The sequence below is a fragment of the Etheostoma spectabile genome, unplaced genomic scaffold, assembly GCF_008692095.1.
Source record: "Etheostoma spectabile isolate EspeVRDwgs_2016 unplaced genomic scaffold, UIUC_Espe_1.0 scaffold00569605, whole genome shotgun sequence".
NCBI classification, from domain to species: domain Eukaryota; kingdom Metazoa; phylum Chordata; class Actinopteri; order Perciformes; family Percidae; genus Etheostoma; species Etheostoma spectabile.
In genome coordinates this window covers 1-15,256 of record NW_022605215.1, presented here as the reverse complement: position 1 = coordinate 15,256, position 15,256 = coordinate 1, and the positions used below count along the sequence as shown (strand labels likewise).

The following is a 15,256-nucleotide window of genomic DNA, read 5'->3' as shown; positions in this document are numbered from 1 at the left end:
TGAATCTTCCTAAACTTTACTAATGTTCCTTAAAGTAAAGTTTAGCTGGTGAATTACAGTTTTTCTCCATTGGTTTGGCTCATTTCTTGAAACAGAAATTACATTCTCAAACTCTAAGATCATTTGGCAAAACATTCTTACAGTTTAGCACAACATATAGCTCACTTGCAAACGCTCATATCTCTCCCAAAACAGTTCACTCATGCTTCAAAACTAAATTCATTTCTCATATAAAGAGTCAGTGCCACCAAAATGGCAAAGATCCTTCTCAATTGCTTCGCTCATTTCTCGAAACAGACCGGACGTTCTCACACTCTTTGGTGCTTTGCCAAAATAACGTGGATGGTTCGGCACAACACTAGGGTTCACCTGCAAAAGCTCATACCTCTCCCAAAAAGTTCTCTCATGTGTCCAAACTAAATTTCCTTCAATTTAACCAGTCATTCCCCCAAATACTTCAGTCAGAATGTTTAGATATTTTGTCACTATGGCAGAGGACATGGAAATGTCCCTCATATCCACCTTCAGTCTTAGCCCAGTCCTTCATTAACAATGGTGACAACCCGACAATGCGTGAGCTTAGAATTGTAAGGTTCTATCTCCGTGTAGGGTAGTTCTGAGATATTGAGCATCAAAGTTTTACATCCCAGCTGACAAAACCGTTATGTAGTATAATCTTCTATTATAGCCTTATCTATTACATGTAATCTTTTTTTTCCTTTTTTTTTTTACAAAAATAACACCACACAGGCATTACTGTAATAAACACCTAATGGAAACCTCAATGTCGACCAAAAGTGGAGATATAACCTTATAATTCTAAGCTCACGAATGGTTACTGTACTGTTTTTTTGTGCTTACACAATACAATGTGTATAAAACTGAAAAAGAAATAGGATTTCACAAAATATATGTAATACAGAATTTTATTATCATTCACACACATACTGTAAAGTAACTCTATACATCAGAGTAAAAAGAAAATGTATACAGCATAACACTGTAATATGAACCACACATAAAAATCTATGAAAATTATATACAGCCTACAGCGCCCTCACCCTCCCTCTCCTGGCCACCATCCTCACCCTCCCTCTCCTGCCGCCGTCCTCACCCTCCCTCTCCTGACCCCGTCCTCATCCTCCCTCTCCTGGCCGCCGTCCTCACCCTCCCTCTCCTGACCATCGTCCTCACCCTCCCTCTCCTGGCCGCCGTCCCACCCTCCCTCTCCTGGCCACCGTCCTCACCCTCCCTCTCCTGGCCACCGTCCTCATCCTCCCCTCCTGGCCGCCGTCCCACCCTCCCTCTCCTGGCCACCGTCCTCATCCTCCCTCTCCTGGCCGCCGTCCTCACCTCCCTCTCCTGGCCACCATCCTTACCCACCCTCTCCTGACCACCGTCCTCACCCTCCCCTCTCCGGCCGCCGTCCTCACCCTCCCTCTCCTGACCACCGTCCTCACCCTCCCTCTCCTGGCCGCCGTCCTCACCCTCCCTCTCCTGGCCACCGTCCACCCTCCCTCTCCTGGCCACCGTCCTCATCCTCCCTCTCCTGGCCGCCGTCCTCACCCTCCTGACCATCCACACGCTGCTGTCTGTCTGGCCACAGATTCTCGTCCACATCACAGCGTATATTCTCCATTGCGATGCAACAAGGGAAGAAACGGCGTGCATGTCGGAACCATCCCCTACACTAATCTCCTGTTATATCCTCACACGCAGCGTCCATGCATGGAGCAGGTCTCTGATCTTGGGCCCGATGCTCATACACTCTCCACCTCCAAGCGGAGAAAAACTCCTTAATAGTTGAGGAAAGGGCAGTAAGGTGGTAGAAACACCATGACCATCCTTGGATGACCAGTAACCAGGCCCTGATGAGCGGCCACGGTGGAAATTCACATTGTCCCATATATGACATATTGTGGTAGGTGAGGCCCTACGAGACCTCTCTCATCTTCAGGGATCAAATCAAAATGAAGGCGGTCCAGAAGATGAGCAGCTTCTGGGTATTGTATGGGCCAAGACTGGGGATGTGAGTGGCCACACCATTCTCAGATATGGCTGCACACATGGTTATTTGCCTCGTTGGCCAGGGACATCCACCGTGGCCCGGTGCCAATAATATTACGGCCACGTCTTCGGCCCTTGGCCAGGTTGAAGCCAGCTTCACCACAAACACGAGGATGTGATGGGTCTCATTTCCTCCAATGCCACTAGTCTCTACAATAGCATAAAAAAGAAAACATCAAATGAGTCATACACTAGAGTCATTCCTACAGTTACAGAGAATTACATAGGAATGTTCCATGTTCTCCACAAGTTCAATATACTACTGGCCACTACATGTACCCCAATGCAGACATACTACAGGGTACTTGACAGAAAGGGAGGGGGGAAATCATCATGACTAGACTTACTGAAATGTTACAGTAAAACCCACCGTATTACATAGATTTACATGGGAGGCACTGACTGCAGCTCTTTGACCCCTTTTATTATTGTATGTTATATTCTTCAAAATAAGGATTATAATGATAATTGCATCATACAGTAAGCTGCTGTTTTTAGCGAAAATGTGAAGTCAGATAAATCAAATACTTTCATACTTGAATATACAAATCAGGTAAAGTGGGTACTGAATCCAAAAAAGTTTGGTGACCACTGCTTATTGTAAAAAGGTAATGATGCAACCAGTAACTAACTTACATGTACATACTGGTACCGCAGCTCTTTCACTCTGTCAGAGTTCCTCTCAAATGGTACCCTGTAAATTTGCTTCATTGTCATCCGATGCTTCTTCAATGTTCGGTCTATTGTGGAGATGCTTATGGAGTTGATATTTTGGAATATGGCATTGTCTTGTATGATTGCAGCGCGGATCTGTTTCAATGTGATGGCATTATTTGCCATCACCATGTTACAGATCTCTTGTTCTTGATGTTCATTAAGAAGTTTTCTTCTGCCACCTGTACGAGGTTGTTGTCCAATCCTCGAAATAGACTTCAAAGAACAACACTCCATTTGTAATGTTAACCTTATGTATTCCTTACTGGATGAGTTACCTATGTACTTGTATTATTTTTACTGTAACTTTACCACAATTCTAATTCATAACTGCACAGTGACTGGAAGACTACTGTAAACTGTATCATCAATACTGTAGAAAATAACTATTCCATAGTTATTTTGTCCAATGTTTTTCATGTCATTTTTTAGTAACATAGCATTGAGGTAAGATATTAGTCACACACACACACACACACACAAATGAATAGGTAAATATCAATGTGTAATACATATATTTCTGCTCTATGAACAGTGTCCTGTCCTATACAACATATACAGTAATTCCATCATTGACTGACACATACCTGTTTTCCCTGCGAAAGGTTTGGATGATGTAGGAGACTGTAGAGCGAGGCATTAGGCTGCACTCGGCAACCTGCCTCCGCCATTGTGAGACCATGGTTGATGACATGGTCTATAATCGTGGCCCGAATTTCATCCAGGACAGCATGATGTCTTCGTGCTCCTCTGCCTCTTCCTCCTATTCCACCACCACGCACCCTTCCTCCTCCTCCTCCTCCTCCTCTTTCCCCCATCTTCCTCCTCTACCTCCTCTACTCGAGCAGGCAGTTGCTCTTGTTCATTTACCAGGCCAGTGCCTCCATGTTCAGAAATTGTGCTCGTCTTGCATTGCCAAGATCTTTCTATACATGTTTGGGAGCATTCACAGTCATGGACAGCACCTGCGATGTAACTAAACATACTGTTTATGGTCATCTGAGATGTGTGAAACTCCTCCTTCGTTAGTAAAGTTCTAGTTTCACCTGACTGTCAATTGCTGTGAAAATTTTTTTTTTATCAAATGTTCCAAGGGATTCATATGTTGTATTCATGGTATTATGTTCTTGACTCATTTGACAATTGAACAGACTATTGTGCATGTAATGCTTATACAATGAAATGATGCTGACAAGTTTTGGAGTGAACAACCATTAGACCGAGAATCAACAATCAGTTTAGATCAGCAAGATCTATTCACTTGGAAATTGTGCTAAATGTAGGCTACCTGTACTTAATCATTTGCAAAGATGTACTGAGACATTGAGGCATGTACTTAGGCATTTGCAATTTGATGAATAATGAGAAATTCAATTCTGTTGTGAACAATTGCCAAGTAGTTTGGAGGTTTGTCCATGTTGTTTTGAGAATGTAATTTCTGTTTCAAGAAATGAGCCAAACCAATGGAGAAAAACTGTAAGTGATAACCAGGCACTGCTGGGATTTGACCCCGGATCTCCTGTTTACGAGACAGAGCTTTAACCACTAAGCTACAGCGCCTCTGCAACTAAGTCTGTCTTGCAAGAATACAATGAGCTAGTGAAAAGGGTTCCCTCCATCCATCCATCTTTGTCCAGCAGCAGTTGGAGATGTACTCTCTCCACCTAGTCCTGGGTCTTCCCCGAGGCCTCCTCCCAGCTTGGACGTGCCTGACCAGCTCTCTACGGAGAACCCCAGGAGGCATCCTTACCAGATGACCCAACCACCTCAGTTTTTGCACCGAGTACCTCCATAATGGCCATGCATCCGTGTTTATCCCAAGAGGTGCTGTGGCTTAGTTGGTTAAGTGCCTGTCTAGTCAGCAGAATTCCTGGGTTCAAATCCCAGCAGCACTTTGTAGCTGCAGAGATTACCTGTACTTGTTTTTAAGTTGCCTGCTAATCAGATGTTGTTGTGGACGGGGCATTAAGTCTGACTCAGTGGTGAGTGAAATGGAGCAGTTGACTGACACAGAACTGTAGTGGAGCCAAAGTAGCGCATTTATTAATTAATTTCATTAGTTATCAGGCAAATAGAAACACCTGTGGGTATGTTATTGGTGTTTCTGTGTAAATGTAACATGCCATTTTCATTTGCTACCAGGTACTGCTACCAGGATTGGTTGACATGATGATGACACGCCCAAAGAGGTAATCTCTCCAACAAAGGTGCTGCTGGAATTTGAACCCAGGATCTCCTGTTTACTAGACAGGCCTTTAAACCACTAAGCCACAGCACCTCCACGAGCAACAGCCCTGTTAAGTCTTAATTTGTCTTTTAACTTGTATAAGCTAAACATACAGTATACTGACTGGCAGTATTGGGAGTAACGGCTTAGCTCACCTAGGCTTGGCGGATCAATCCTATCCAGTCAGTCTGCAGAAGAGGTAGAAGTACCTGGCAGGTCTCTCCCTTCAGTAGTTTGAGAACGCCAGCCCACTCCTTCTCATTGGTGCTGATCATCCACATCTCACCCCCATAGAGCCAGTGAAGCTCGGTCCACCAGATGGACCACTCACCATTTGAACCAGACTGGGGGGGACGTTTCAGGGCCCCACGGATCGTGGACAACAGCTACGGCCCAACAGAACTTTCTGACGTCCACTGTTCCTTCCAACATGGAGCTCTCCAGATTGTTGAGAATCTCTAGCAGCTGGATGTGCTGCCATACAAAATGAGAAAGTGGTGACCACGTCAAGACAACCCAGGAGGCAGTAAGTCTGCTTGAAGAGAAGACTACGCGTGTGGAGGTGGACAGAATACTCCGCTATGCTGTAACAGTTTCCCTAACTCACCCGGCAAGGGAAAGTACAACGCATAAAAATAAGTAAGGGTAGATCTCTGATATCTATCGGCTATAATCTAGTCCTGTCTACTTTATTTAAAACAACCCCAGAATACCCTCAACCCCAAACACCCTAATTGCCTCTAATTTAGCTCAATAAACATGCTAATGATATGAAAAGAAACCATGTAATATAAGTGTAACTGCGTGTATTATAGACACAACTAAATAAACAGGATGCACCATCTCGTGTCCCCATCCCTTTTTGCGACTGTCCCCTGTTGGTGCGTGGCAGCCATATTTGATAAGAATGGCCAAGCAACCAAAGGAGCGTATGTGAAGTAAGTAAAGGAATGTCTGTTGAAAGTCGGTGTGCAAATGTGTGCTGAGATTGTGTAACCCTTGCCAGCGACTTATCTTATCACCCCCCCTAAGCTACACCACTACACAAACAGCAAAAAACAAAACAAAAACAATATCCCAATATCAAACCGACGCCTCCAGTGGAGACTGTGACCTGAACGCAGCACCTTGGACCGCTCAGCCATCCTGACTGAAGAATCCAACTTAGTAGGATCTCTCACAGAAATAATAATATGGTAAGTCAATTATGTTTGATAAAGTAGGTTCTCAGTCATCCAGGTCATAGTTATCAAAGGAAGGTTTCCCTATTGTCAACCCCAATATATGGGTGTTTATGGAGACATGGAAGAAAGTCACCAGTGTGGAAATGTGCTTGACAATGGCAACACTGGATTTGCGGGATGTGAAGGCATCTCACCGACTCTGTACCCCAATGTGCAATGCAGGCTAAATCATGTGGTGGGAATGGAGATCCACCATTGTGTCTGTCCAAAATGTCCTCCTGTTTCAGACATGTGCCTACTAGATGGGAAATAGACTGACATTTGGGTCAACATTGTGGAATATCTTTAATATGTTCAACTAAGTCTAAATTTGGAGCTCTTTTAAGTTAACGTGAAGTACAGGTCACAGCTCAACATGCCACCACCAACATACTGTTTTCAGTCAAACAGCCAAGAATATTTTACCCATTAGCCTAGATGTGGACAGTGTAGAGGTTGATTTTTTATTCCACCAGTACTCTGGCTTAAAACCAGGTTCCACCGAGACTTGAACTCGGATCACTGGATTCAAAGTCCAGAGTGCTTACCATACACCATGGAACCACTGTTCTGAAAGGCAACATTGGTTGCCAGGGAGCTTCTTCCATAATCTTAACACTTATGCTATTGAAGACACACAACAATTACTAACTTAAGTCATTTAGTAAGTTAAGCGTTCACACAGGATGTGGAACAAGGCAAGTCAAGAATAGGTTTTAAAGCTCTTGGTACAAACAATGAATACAGCAGTAGATAGGTCTACTGTGTACACATGGTAACTTTACATGGGTGATAATGCAGATGCTCACAAAAGGTGCGGCTGTACTTTCAATTCAGTACCTTGCACAAATTAATGTCCACTTTAATGTAGAGAATAGCTGAGTTCAAGCTTCCCAATACCATGTCTCGGAAATTAGTTCTAGAGGAAACAATTCATGTAAGAAGTGGGATTTGAATCCAAGCCCCCAGTGGAGACTGCAACCAGAAAGCAGAGCCTTGGAAACGCTCAGCCTCCTACCTTTATCGTGTTTACCCTTATCTTCTTTAATAGTTTTTAAATAAATTATATATTAAAAATATGACTAACATGTGATTATTTTTAATGTTATTTTAATAAATAGTGTTATAATTATATGGCTAAGTAAGCAATAAAACCTTTAAATGAGCCCTTCCTGTTTTTTTGTATGTCTCGGCAAGAAGTATTATGCTTTTGGGTCGGCTGTCCATCTCTACATCAGATCAGAAATACTTGATTGATCCGTGAAGGGAAACTTTGGAAGAGACTGCTTCTACCAACTGAGCTATTGAAGGTCAACAATGTTTATGAACACACTTCCCATTCTTGTTAATGTGATAACACAGGACCCCCTGGAGGACTTTTCGGAATCATCAGAGGCTGTAGCTCAGTGATAGAGCGCACTTCACAGTCTCAACGCCCAGATGTATTACAAGATTTGAAGTGAACATTGTATTGCATAGCGATGGTGGTATAGTGGTGAGCATAGCTGCCTTCCAAGCAGTTGACCTGGTTTAGATTCCCAGCCATCGCAGTAGCTTTCTTTGAGTGATGTTACTTGCTTTTGTTAACAAGAAGTCAGCAGAAGGTTACTTGCCCAAGTTAGTTGGATAAAACATTAGATCTCTTTGGGCTGCACGATTATGGCCAAGTGATACACATTATTTTTGATCAATATGGAGATCACGATTAATTATCACAATGATTTTTGATTTTCTACTACTCCAAGTGCTGGAAGGTAGGTTTCACCAATTGTTGTACCTCAGGTTATCAAGGAACAATCTCAGCAATGTGATTGATGATTCTAGTTACTTCACCAAGTTCAGGCCAAATGACACAGCTGTAAGTCATCACATTGGTTTGCTTCCACCTGTATAATACACCAAATAGCAGTAGTGGATTTGAACCCACCCTCCAGAGACTGCACACTACCTGTAAGTGTCAGCTCTCCACATCGTGACAGGCACAGGGACCTTAACTAATGGTATGCTTGTTAACGTATTGGGAAAAAAAACCTTTGCAACGAAAAAAAGCAATACTTTATTAAAAACTGCCAATACTTTATTAAAAAATGTTATCACACACTTTGTCATTTTTCTCTGGCATTGTTGATTTTAGAATATTGTAACCAGTATTAAGTGAGTAGGTTTAGGTCTGTGTGAATATGGGCTGAGCATTTACCTGGACTGAATTTATGAACATCTTCTTTTGCGTATTCACTGTAAAGAGCCATTACTCTCCAACTGGCAACTATTGTTCCAGAGACAATAGGATATACAGTTTTAGATTGCAAGGTAACTGTCCAAGACCAATAACATCACTGATCAATGATCAAAACAGTTTGTCAAAATGGGAAAGGTCATGTTTTTCATTGCAATTCCAGCACATTTTTTAAAACTATTCTTTAAAATATGTTCATTTACCATTCAAAAACAAAAGTACAATCATAAAACAAATACTACTTAGATATTATTATGACTGAAAACTGTGAGATATATTATTATTATATTCTGATGGTGCATTTCCCACAAACATGCAAAAGATAATTTTTCATGAGTGTCTGTAGTGTAGTGGTTATCACGTTCGCCTCACACGACCAAAAGGTTGTTCGAAACAGGAAGAAACACATTTCATTGTTGATTTTATTTTAATTTAAAATCCTTCTTCTCACCTACAAACTCTTCATGTTCAGGCACCATCTTATCTTAAAGAGCTCATAGTACCTTATACCCCACCAGTATATCTTATGTCTCTGGAACAATAGTTGGCAGTTGGAAGGGTAATGGCACTTTACAGTGAATATGCAAAAGAGGATTTTCACAATTGTGATAAAAACTTTTTATAAAGTAGTGGCATTTTTCAATAAGGTATTGGCTTTTGCCTTGCAATAAGTGTTATTCCAATAACATTAACAACCGTAGTTAAGGTCCGTGTGTGGTGTCATGATGTGGAGAACAGATGTGGGTGGTAGTGTGGCTGAGTGGTCTAAGGTGCTGGATTTAGGCTCCAGTCTCTCTGGAGGCGTGGGTTCAAATCCCACCACTACCATTTGAAATTTTACATGGACAGCCAATGTGATGACCTGAAGTTGTATCAGATGAGGTCATCTCTTATGACATAGCTTGGCGAAGTACCTAAAGTCATAAGAGGCAACTTGGTACTCCTTGCTGAATCTGCTGTTTATATCTGTACTCACAAGGCCCTGGCTATAATGACCACCCCATCGTAGGTGTTCAATGAAATACTCATTCATTGCCAAAATTGTCGGTAACTGTTACGGGGTGCATGTTGGCTAGCACGTAGCGATACACTACCTATACCATCCAAAGACTGAGACTGTAGGTATATGTTAAATGCCCATATGTTTAAGGTTTTCATATTTTCGTTAATTTTCACAATGTTTAAAATCTTCAGTTAACCTAGCCAGTTACCCGCCATTCTCCATTTCACCACATGCTACTGCTGCATTCATCAATCCGTCATTCTGTGTAAAACAATACCAGACTTCACAAACGTTACCCATATGGGGCGCCGTTTGTAAAGCGGCTCGTGCTGAAAATAACAGCAACATTTTGTCACATTTAGCTTTAAATAATGTTTTAAAACCTGGTATGAAATTTGAGGGTCACTTTCTTGCACATTTACAACAATATTTGTCAACTTGGAAATATTTTAAATAGTTAAATCCAAATATAAATGTTACACCTAAATGTTAAATGTTAAATCTATATGCTAAATCTAATCTAAATGTTAAATCTAAATCTAAATGTAAATCTAAATCTAAATCTAAATGTTAAATCTAAATATTAAATCTAAATCTAAATGTTAAACTAATCTAATGTTAAATCTAAATCTAAATCTAAATGTTAAATCTAAATCTAAATGTTAAATCTAAATCTAAATCTAAATGTTAAATCTAAATGTTTCGGGTGAAACTAATATTTAGCTAATATGCAAATGAATGTCGGTAACCGAAGTACCAAAATAAAGCTCGAGGAGGTCAGTGGATGTTTATAGTGTCAAATAACGAAAAAAAATCCTCTCATGGGAGATATGGACTCTTGAACTTGGATAACCGTGAAAAATAACTACCTAAATAATAAACACAGTTGGGGAAAACTGTATTTGAAGAGTACTTTGAGTTTTTAGTGTCACTTTTATGAATGGTGTGGGAATTATAGCCACTATAGCCAGCCACGGGGGGCTCACTTTGACTGGTCTGTCACGTTCGCTTGCATTAACGTCAGCAAGAGCCTATCCCCGCGCCCAACATCACTATTATGGAGTTGCATTATGGAAATGTAACATCCAGTGTTGGTTAGTTAGTAGATAAATGAACTACTTTTGATCAATTTATGTGTGGCTTCCATTTTGTTGCCAACCTTAAGCCAGCTGTTTAGTAACAAATGGGGGTTACCCGGATTTTTTGTGCCGGGAAAGTTGTAAATGTAACATTTTCCCACAGATTTTTAGCTCTCACTGGTATCTGTAGGGGTTACTGTGTTGTCTTCATGTTGCTGGAACAGCTCTACTCCAGTAAAGTAAATTGGAACCATTGTCCCTGATAGGCATTAGCAATGAGGGCACCAGTTGACCTTTGACCTTTTGTTTTAGGTTGTCGTTTTTGCTAAATCCAACTTGTATAGCCAGCAGTATTGCAGCATCACTGATGCTTATGACAAACACAGGCCAAACCAACAGTCCTGACATGCATGCTGCTCATTCTGTGGAATTGAATCTGTAATTGAAAGGAGCATGTTCAAAATAATAACAGTATTGTGTTCAATTAGTGAGCTGATTGATTCTGTGAAGAACAGGTGTCAGTTATGGCCCACATTTAATCTATATACTGTATATATACATATTAAGGAAGGAAGAACATGTTGTGTATGCTGGTTATAGTGCATTTCACACTGAAATACTCAGCAAAAAGGCTCGTTCCAGCCATTGCTCTGAGGAACAGCGGACTTTCATTAAAAGTTGATATGAGAGGGAAGAAACGTTTAAAAGAAGTGCAGAAGATTATAAGCTGCTCTGCCAAAATGATTTCAAATGTCTTGAAATGGCATCCAAAGCCTGATCGACGTGGGAAACCACCTAAGGACACTCGACTGGCCAACGGAGAAATGGAGCAACATCTGGGGACTTATGAGAGGGAAACTGTTCTTTTTGGGTCAAGGAGAACAGACGTTTGTCCTCCGACCCCCCTGCACTGAAATCAAGCCCCAGTCCACTGTGAAGACAGTAAAGCAGGGTGTTATGGGAGGTTTCTCATACTGTGGTGTTGGGCCTATTTATCACATACCAGGGATCGTGGATCAGTTTCAATACATCAGAATACTTGAAGAGGTCATGTTGCCTTATGCTGAAGAGGAAATGCCTTTGAAACGGGTCTCTCAACAAGACAAGGACCCAACACACCAGGATTAACAAGTCTTGGTTCCAGATGAACCAGATTGATGGTATGAAGCAGCCAGCCCGATCCCTGACCTCAATCCCAGAGAACACTTGCAGGGTGACATCATACATGCTGTTCTGAGACCAAACCAATTATGGGATGTAGTTCAATGGTCCTGGGCTGGAATACCTGATCACAGTTGACTCCATGCAACACAGATATCAAGCAGTTCTCAGAAATAATGGTTATGCAACTAAATATCAGTGCAGGGATTCAAACTCTGGTACATTTTTCAGTTTATACAGTAAACATTGAGTTTGTTAGAAAAAAATGCAAAAACTGCTAATATTCCTTTTTCTTCACTTCCTGTAAAGGTAGAACACAAACTTAATAAATGTTGGTCATGTTTTGATTTGGAAATGAAGGGCAGTGTTCCCATGCATGGTACTATAATTAAAAGCTATTCTAAGATTTTAAGCATTATTCACTTCTTTAAAAACCCAGCGTTATTCAGAACACAACTGTATGTAAAGGTTTGGAGACAAAGATGTAATGATTGGAAAGGGGGGTGGCCTGATACCCCCCAACAATACATGCATGTCCATTGATCTGCGTTTGTATATCAACAGACAGAGTGAGTGAGTTAGTAAGGCGCCATGGGAATGAGCTAAGTAAAACCAAAGCATCGTTCACAGCATGTCTGTGTCTAAGTTCCACTGCTGCATAACCGTGGTTACGCTGTGTGTGTGTGTGTGTGTGTGGGTGTGTTAATAAAGTTTGGATTGATATATCTGCGTGGCCTTTTTGTTGGCGGCCTTGGAGCCAGGCGTAACAACCGGGGGATGGTCTTTTCTTTGTGGAAGTGTTTGACTCCCAGTTGAACTTGATCTAGTATCAGTAGTGGTCACCAGCCTCTCTGACTCAGGGGATTGGTGGCACTCTTTGTTTCTTATCCCGGAGGACTCCGGAGGCAGTTGCAGGTACCGCGGGCCCGAAGGGCTGCAGCCTCTGCCGTGACAGAGGCAAAGCAGCGGGGTGTGGGAGAAGTTCGGAGAAGACATGGAGAAGGACTTTCGGTCGGCACCAAGGTTTTTCTGGAAAACCGTTCGCCACCTCAGGAGGGGAAGCGAGGGGATCATCCAAGCTGTATACAGTAAGGATGGGACTTTGTTGACCTCAAATGGGGAGGTAATAGAGCGGTGGAAGGAGCACTTTGAGGAACTCCTAAATCCAGCTGACACGCCCTCTGTGGTGGAGGCAGAGCTGGAGGATGATGGGGGATTGTCGTCAATTTCCTGGCGGAAGTCGCTGTGGTAGTCAAACAACTCCACAGCGGCAAAGCCCCAGGGATTGATGAGATCCGTCCAGAAATGCTGAAAGCTCTGGTGTGGAGGGGCTGTCTTGGTTGACACGCCTCTTCAACATTGCGTGGAAGTCTGGGACGGTGCCTAAGGAGTGGCAGACGGGGTGGTGGTTCCCCTCTTCAAAAAGGGGGACCAGAGGGTGTGTGCCAACTACAGGGGTATCACACTTCTCAGCCTCCCTGGTAAAGTCTACTCCAAGGTGCTGGAAAGGAGGGTCGGCCGATAGTCGAACCTCGGATTGAAGAGGGAACAATGCGGATTCCGTCCTGGCCGTGGAACACGGATCAGATCTTTACTCTCGCAAGGATCTTGGAGGGGGCCTGGGAGTATGCCCAACCAGTCCACATGTGTTTTGTGGATCTGGAGAAGGCGTATGACCGGGTCCCCCCGGGAGAAATTGTGGGAGGTGCTGCGGGAATATGGGGTGAGGGGGTCCCTTCTTAGGCCATCCAATCTGTATGACCAAAGCGAGAGCTGTGTCCGGTTCTCGGCAGTAAGTCGGACTCGTTCCAGGTGAGGGTTGGCCTCCGCCAGGGCTGCGCTTTGTCACCAATCCCTTTTGTAATATATATGGACGATATCGAAGCGTAGTCGGGGCGGGGAGGGGTTGCAGTTCGGTGGGCTCGGGATCCCATCGCTGCTTTTTGCAGATGATGTGGTCCCTGATGGCATCGTCGGCCTGTGACCTTCAGCACTCACTGGATCGGTTCGCCAGTGTGAAGCGGCTGGGATGAGGATCAGCACCTCTAAATCTGAGCCATGGTTCTCAGCAGAAACCGATGAGTCTCTCTCTCAGGGTAGGGATGGAGTCCTTACCTCAAGTGAAGGATTTAAGTACCTTGGGGTCTTGTTCGCGAGTGAGGGGACCATGGAGCGTGAGATTGGTCGAGAATCGGAGCCTGGTGCGGTTACATTCTGTTTATCGCACCGTTGTTGACGAAAAAAGAGCTGAGCCAGAAGGCAAAGCTCTCGATCTCCCGGCAATTTTCGTTCCTACCCTCACCTATGTCATGAGGCTGGTCATGACCGAAAAAACGCGATCAAGGGTACACGCGGCCGAAATGGGTTTCCTCAGGAGGGTGGCTGGCGTCTCCCTTAGAGATAGGGTGAGAAGCTCAGTCATCCGAGAGGAGCTCGAGTAGAGCCGCTGCCCTTCGCGTTGAAAGGAGCCATTGAGGTGGTCGGGCATCTGGTAAGGATGCCTCCTGGGCGCCTCCCTAGGGAGGTTTCCAGGCACGTCCAGCTGGGAGGAGACCTCGGGAAGACCCAGGACTAGAGAGATTATATCTCCAACCTGGCCTGGGAACGCCTCGGGATCCCCCAGTCGAGCTGGTTGATGTGGCTCGGGAAAGGGAAGTTTGGGTCCCCTACTGGAGCTGCTGGCCCCGAGACCCGATACCGGATAGCGGATGAAGATGGATGGATGGATGGATGGAAGTTATCTTATTTCATGCTACCATCCCAACACACAAATTCCACCACCACAACAAATTATTTACATCAGCCTTCTGTACAATGTCCTAGTGGAACTTTTTCCACAACGTGACTATAGGCTATCAATTATTTCCTAATTTCTAGACTATGCCAGAGAAAAGACTGAGGGGTCTTTCCATGGGACTCCGTCCCCCGTGGCAGCATAGTGATTTACCATGCCCTACGCCCTCCCAGTTGGTACCCTGGCTTTTCAAAAGTCTTAGTTTCTCCTCCTCCTCCCCCCCCCGGGACTAAACTCTGTGTCATCAGATTCTAAACCTGTCAACTTTTTCATCAACACTTTCTCCTGTAACCTGGTCGACTCTTTCAAATCTCTTTCCATTTTTAATGTATCAGTTTAAAACTCGGTTGACTCTTTCACTCTCTCATAAACAACATTTATACAAGTTTACCCGGTCAACTCTTTCACCAACTAATGACTTTAAGATTTAACATTTTTTACCATCCGTCTCAAGGACTCAGGCACGCCACTCAACGCTAGATCCCCGGGTCCCCCCATCCCTGTCGGCCTAGACCCTCTTTCAGGCTTTTAAGCTCCACACATACCAGTACCAGCATAATGCAATCATACAGACAAGCTCACAGAACTGCTTTGACTTATCACCTTCACCACTTTCAATTGGGTATTCAATTTTGAAGTAATGAAGACTAATTCTGATGAACAACACACAACAGTGATGCTAAAGCTGACAAACATCCAGTTTCTTGTGTTCTTTCAGTTATATTACAGTTTAGGTTTTACCACTGTCTCTA

General features: G+C 43.4%; 1 long non-coding RNA gene and 2 other non-coding genes across 3 annotated transcripts; 2 read left to right on the top strand and 1 right to left on the bottom strand.

Moving 5' to 3' along the window:
- Positions 1–1,581: 1,581 nt before the first annotated feature.
- LOC116685171 (uncharacterized) lies at positions 1,582–14,140 on the top strand. The gene is made up of 3 exons (XR_004330913.1): positions 1,582–1,594; positions 3,816–3,820; positions 14,025–14,140. It is a non-coding gene; the product is annotated as an uncharacterized LOC116685171 (long non-coding RNA).
- Positions 6,725–6,795, bottom strand: trnaq-uug (transfer RNA glutamine (anticodon UUG)). Its single transcript has one exon. It is a non-coding gene; the product is annotated as a tRNA-Gln (tRNA).
- On the top strand, positions 9,214–9,295 carry trnal-uag (transfer RNA leucine (anticodon UAG)). Its single transcript has one exon. It is a non-coding gene; the product is annotated as a tRNA-Leu (tRNA).
- Positions 14,141–15,256: the final 1,116 nt, after the last annotated feature.